The 6,324-nt window shown below is 43.6% G+C and overlaps 1 long non-coding RNA gene across 1 annotated transcript; it reads right to left on the bottom strand.

Moving 5' to 3' along the window:
- Positions 1-406: 406 nt before the first annotated feature.
- Positions 407-5,787, bottom strand: LOC147833574 (uncharacterized). The gene is made up of 4 exons (XR_015508994.1): positions 4,520-5,787; positions 2,314-4,198; positions 2,119-2,159; positions 407-1,525 (listed from the first exon to the last, which is right to left on the bottom strand). It is a non-coding gene; the product is annotated as an uncharacterized LOC147833574 (long non-coding RNA).
- Positions 5,788-6,324: the final 537 nt, after the last annotated feature.

Below are 6,324 nucleotides of genomic sequence, written 5' to 3'. Positions count from 1 at the left end.
TCTGGGGGAATTATAAAGTTGATGAGAGCTTTTAGTGCCTTTGCAAACATCCTTGTTAAGAACAGAAACAGGCTCAAACCTGAAAACGTTAAAATAAGATGAATTAAATAATAAAAGGAACATGCTGGATCAGTTTCTTTGTTAATTGTTGATCTTTTGCATGTATTATAGAAGTATCGGATCGGATTTTGGTATCGACGATACTCAAAATCAAATGACTCAGACTTAAAAAAACCTCATTGTGACATCCCTAGAATAAATACCTTTTGAAAATATACTTAAAACAAAAATGAATAGATGCAAACACTTTTTTAATGAGATTTATATTCATAATTTGTTAATTCAATGTGAGTGTGTAGTATAAAAGTGTTTGTAATCAGAAGTATTTTTACTTGTTTTTTTTTTTGCAGTTAAAGAGGGCTCAAATCAAAAAAGAAACATTTGCAAGATAAGCCAGACCAAAATCTTTCCTCTTTATTTCTCTCTTTCACTTGTTCCACACACTCTGTTCTCCTGCCTCTCCCCCTGGAGTGACAGGTAGATTAAGGGGTGTGATAGATGCTTCTCTCTCTATCTTCTTCTCTCCATCTCCTCCCTCTCTCCCTCTATCTATCATGGGCCCTGCTGTAATTGCGGTTGTGTCGGGCTGGCACTGCAAGCCACCATCCATCTCTTTAATAACAAACAGTCAGGGAAACGGATGGTGCTCGAGCTCGAAGTTAATCTCCATCTGTAAGAAGACCATCGGAGAGAGAGAGAGAGAGAGAGAGAGAAAAGAAAGAGTGGGGGAGAGATTGAGGGAGTTCAGCCTGAAGAAAAAGATTTTCTGGAGAAAGAAAGAAAAGTCTGCAGTTGTTTCTGTGCTCCCAAATGTGGTGTAAAAAACACAAGATGATATACAAGACATTTATATTAAAAAAGAAATTCAGTAAAATATGGAACAGGGAAAATCACGAGCCTTGAACAAACAAAAACAAATCTTCTAACATTCTTTCATTTTCTTTTCAGCTTAGTCTCTTTATTAATCTGGGGTCGCCACAGCGGAATGAACCGCCAACTTATCCAGCAAATGTTTTATGCAGTGGATGCCCTTCCAGCTGTAACCCATCACTGGGAAACAACCATACACACCCATGCACACACATACACTACAGACAATTTAGCTTACCCAATTCACCTATAGTGCATTTCTTTTGACTGTGGGGGAAACCGGAGCCCCCAGGGGAAACCCACGTGAACAAGGGGAGAACATGCAAACTCCATTCAGAAATGCCAACTGATTCAGCCGAGGCTCGAACCAGCAACCTTCTATCTCACAATACATGTTTCATATCATTCAATATCGATAATTATTAAATGTTTTTTAACAATACATTTAGGAATATTAGGATTTTTTGTTATTTAACCACTTTATTTAAATTTACAAACAATACTAAGGCAAATAGTTTTAATAGTCAAAACCAAAATGTGTTGTTATTCTGACCTGAAGTGACAATCGCAAACGTGTGCTTTCCTTCACCATTTCCTATAATAATAATAATAATAATAATAATTCGTTACATTTATATAGCGCTTTTCTGGGCACTCAAAGCGCTTTACACAATGGGGGGGAATCTCCTCATCCACCACCAGTGTGCAGCATCCACCTGGATGACGCGACGGCAGCCATTTTGCGCCAGACCGCACACCACACACCAGCTGATTGGTGGAGAGGAGACAGAGTGATGATATGCCAATCATGATATGGGGAGGGTTAGGAGGCCATGATGGACAGAGGCCAGTGGGCAGATTTGGCCAGGATGCAGGGGTTAAACCCCTACTCTTTTTCGAAGGACATCCTGGGATTTTTAACGACCACAGAGAGTCGGGACCTCGGTTTAACGTCTCATCCGAAAGACGGCGCTCACTGAGCAGTATAGAGTCCCCGTCACTATACTGGGGCATTAGGACCCACACAGACCGCAGGTTGGGCGCCCCCTGCTGGCCTCACTAACACCACTTCCGGCAGCAACCTAGCTTTCCCAAGTGGTCTCCCATCCAGGTACTGACCGGGCGCAGCCCTGCTTAGCTTCAGTGGGCGACCATGTGAGAGTTGCAGAGAGCTAGCTGCCGGCACACACTATGGCGTCTCTCGTAACTAGGTGACCATCAACCGTTTTCTCAGAGGATGACAAACAGACAAACCATTGCTGCAGCTCCGATACAAGTTTACGAAGAAAAGTAAAGACCACTGCCGTTATTACTGAAATGAGTATATTCCATACAAAGTATGAAGCAGATTGATTACTTCTACTTACATGAATAGTGGTGCACTAGCCGCATTCGGAAAAGTTCAGATGTTTTTGAATAGGTGTACGTGGAAAATGCGCTTGCATCACATGTGTGCCGCTTGCACAGCATGTGCTTGTTGTGCAAGTCACATGCCACCACTGGAAAGGACAAACTTACACCCTAAGCTTATTGGCATTTCTTCCAAAGAGCATGCTCAGCAGCCACATTTGAATAAAAATATAGCCTTCCTACCAAACTTTTTTTTAATTGTTATTGAACCTAGAACAGTGTCCTACCCTTGATGGATTCTTAGTTCAGTCCTCATCTTCAGTCAAAAATGTGGGGGTTATTTTTGATAGCAACCTGTCGTAAAGGCCAGATTTCAAGCATCTGTAAAACTGAATTTTTCATTTTCAAATGTTGCCAAAAGCTTATTCATGCTTTCATGACCTCACGGTTAGACTTTTGTAATATGTAACTAGGTGGTTGCCGTGTTGGCCTAATTAACAAACTTAAGCTAGTTCAAAATGCAGCTGCTGGAGTGCTTTCTAGAGCAAGTATGATCATATTACTCCCGTTCTTTCATCATTGCATTAGCTCCTCATTAAATATCGTATAAATTAAAACATTTTATTGACCACCTACAAATCACTGAATGGCTTAGCTCCTCAGTATTTGAGAGAGCTCCTGGTGTATTATAGCCCTCACGTCTACTACGCTCAATTAATTCTGGACAATTGATTATTCCCAGAGTATCAAAATCAACTGTAGGTGGTAGATCTTTCTAATATCTGGCACTTAAACCTTCCTAGCACAGTTGCGAAGCAGACACAATCTGTCAGTTTAAAACTAAATAAAAAAAACACATCTCTTTGCATTACCATACACATAACACACAAATGCCGTTGAAATCCAAATCCTCTAAAGGATTGTTAGTCTGCATTATTTAGGGCAACCAAACCCGGGAACACTTCCCAAACGACATTTCAGTTTGAACGTCATCTGCGCTTATGTTAGTCTCTTTTTATTATTCCCAAAGTTTCCATAATCCTGGACCAGGCCGTATCCTGAGCAGTTGCTGTGGTGGTCATGGAGGAGTGGAGAGCATGAGACTGATTCCTGAAAGACCCCAGAGACAGACGAGTCTTTGCATTGATCCTGAAGGGCCAGCCTGTACACCAGCCGGTGACCTCTCCCACCTGCAGCTTCTCCATGATGGACGTCTAGTGATCTCCAGCCTCCAGCGCCTAGACTGCAGCTCTGCACAAGAAGTTTGGCTAGAGGAGAAATGTTTGTGCCCAACAGAGCCTGGTTTCTCTCAAGGTTTTTTTCTTTTTGACTTTCGTCAATGGGGTATATGCCGAAGCATGCTAATAGGACTTTTAATTTGCCAGTAACCTGGGTTAAGCGCTTCCGGCGCATTGAATGCCAATTGAAAATCCGGTGCGTTTAAGGTCTGTTTTCTTTAAAAATCAGCAATCTCCACTAGCTGAGTGATATCCGATTTAAAGTGGGTCTCAGATTGTACAAGAAGCAGTGCATTAAATTACATTTCCCCCCGCCATATCTTTATAATATGAGCATTTATTTTACCCCAGTATATTTAATGGAGCTTCTGCGTTAGCCTGCCGATTCTGACGGGCAAGTGCAAGTAAACAGCTTTTTGTCTCGTTTTACGCTTGAGCAACCAAATAAATGCTAAAGTTTATTTAACTGAATGTATTTTAATGACATTACAACCAGGGCCGGAGCAAGCTGAACTGCCGCTCTAGGCAGAGGACGATCATGCCGCCCTCAACCCCAATGTGAAAACGAAAGTGACCGGTTATGAAAATGAAGTGAGGTGTCTCGGACCTCTTTTCCAGCGCACTATGCACGGATATAACTGAGGACACGCGGGTGCTGAGGGAGAGAGGTGTCGTGGACACTGCGCTCTCTATTCTGCCGCCCTACGCGCGGATATACCTGAGGACACGCGGGTGCTGAGGGAGAGAGGTGTCGTGGACACTGCGCTCTCTATTCTGCCGTCCTACGCGTGGATATACCTGAGGACACGCGGGTGCTGAGGGAGAGAGGTGTCGTGGACACTGCGCTCTCTATTCTGCCGTCCTACGCGCGGATATACCTGAGGACACGCGGGTGCTGAGGGAGAGAGGTGTCGCGGACACTGCGCTCTCTATTCTGCCGCCCTACGCGCGGATATAACTGAGGACACGCGGGTGCTGAGGGAGAGAGGTGTCGCGGACACTGCGCTCTCTATTCTGCCGCCCTACGCGCGGATATAACTGAGGACGCGCGGGTGTCGCAGACCTCAATTCTGCCGCCCTATGCGCGAATATAACTGAGGACATGCGGGTGCTGATGGAGGTGTCGCTGACACCACCCTCTCTATTCTGTCGTCTATGCGCGAATATATCTGAGGACGCGGGTGGTGAGGGAGGTGTCGCGGACATACTGAGGACGCGGGTGGTAAGGGAAGTGTCGCGGATGCCGCCCTCTCTATACTGCCGCCCTAGGCGGCCGCCTAGGTCGCCTCTATGGACGCGCCGGCCCTGATTGAACAGGTCACCGGAAGTGTATCAGCATGGGAACAGCACTAGCTCGGCATATACCCTATTGGTGAAGTTTGTTCCTCACCGCTGTTGCCACTGGCTTGCATGGTTCGGGACTTGCGGAGCTGCGCATTGATGGATTTGCTCTTCAGTGTTAGGACCCTCAGCAGTGAAAATTATACCACATTGATCTAAACTGAACTTAAACTCTGAAAACTGGACAGACACAGTTTCAATTTACTATAATCTTCTACGTTAACCTGCTTTGACAATCTACATTGTAAAAGCTATGCAGAAATAAAGAAGACCTAAGAATGGTGTTCGGTCAATAAATTTCAATACCGATTTTATCGCCCAGCCCTATTTGTTTGTATGTTTTTGTTACTAACTTTGCTAAAACTAATCAATAATAGCAGTGCTTCGCCATTTTTATGGACACATACTGTATTCAGCTTAATTGTACTTTGGAAACATTTCCAATTCAAGATAAACAAGACTAAGTTCACACAGAGGCTAAACTCAAATGTGTGTAGGACGGATAAAAGGCCTGATGTGAATGATCGAAAAAGTAAAAGATTATTTATGGCTGCTGGGCCAGACAACATAGTAACTGGAGAGGAGCACGCTCATAAAAAAGCACTCTCTCCCTCTTTCTTTTTACCCCCCGCTTTTGGCCATTGCCCTGTTGCTAGATGTAGGTAGGCTTACTTCTCTTTGATGTCCCATGGTGCACTTCACTAACCTGCTGTATGTCAGGCCTACAGTGGCCATTAACAGTCATGTCAGTGGTGTCATCGCACTGTTGCACTGATGCTTTCATCTTTTCTGCAAAAGTACTCAACCAAACAACACTCAAACGTCATGTGCACTGGTTTTTGAGGCTTTTTTATTAAATAAATGCCAACTTTATTGCCAGTGATATCTTTATTAAATGTGGATTTGAACATTTGCAAACATGCGTGTGTGTGTGTGTGTGTGTCATTCAGTCTAATTAAAACATTTTATTATTCATTCATTTTCTTTTAGGCTTAGTCCCTTTATTAATCTGGGGTCACCACAGCGGAATGAACCACCAACTTATCCAGCATATTTTTAACACAGCGGATGCCCTTCCAGCTGCAACCCATCACTGGGAAACAACCATACACACTCATTCACACAAATACACTATTACAATTTAGCTTACCCAATTCACCTGTACCGCATAGCTTTGGACTGTGGGGGAAACCGGAGCACCTGGAGGAAATAAATGCGAACATGGGGAGAACATGCAAACTCTACACAGAGATGCCAACTGACCTAGCCGAGGCTCGAACCAGCAACCTTCTTGCTGTGTGGCGACAGCACTACCTACTTCGCCACTGTGTCACTCAGCATGCTATTAAATAACATGTGTTATTAATTACCTTGTATTTATATACATCGATTCCTTTTGTTTAGTGCTCGGGTCCTAATTCACAAACTTTACAAATTTTTCAGTTCAGATATTTCGGTCTAATCA

Source organism: Danio rerio, chromosome 15 (genome assembly GCF_052040795.2).
Source record: "Danio rerio strain M-AB ecotype USA chromosome 15, GRCz13ab, whole genome shotgun sequence".
In the NCBI taxonomy this organism is placed as follows: Eukaryota; Metazoa; Chordata; class Actinopteri; order Cypriniformes; family Danionidae; genus Danio; species Danio rerio.
This window is presented reverse-complemented; position numbering and strand designations above follow the sequence as displayed.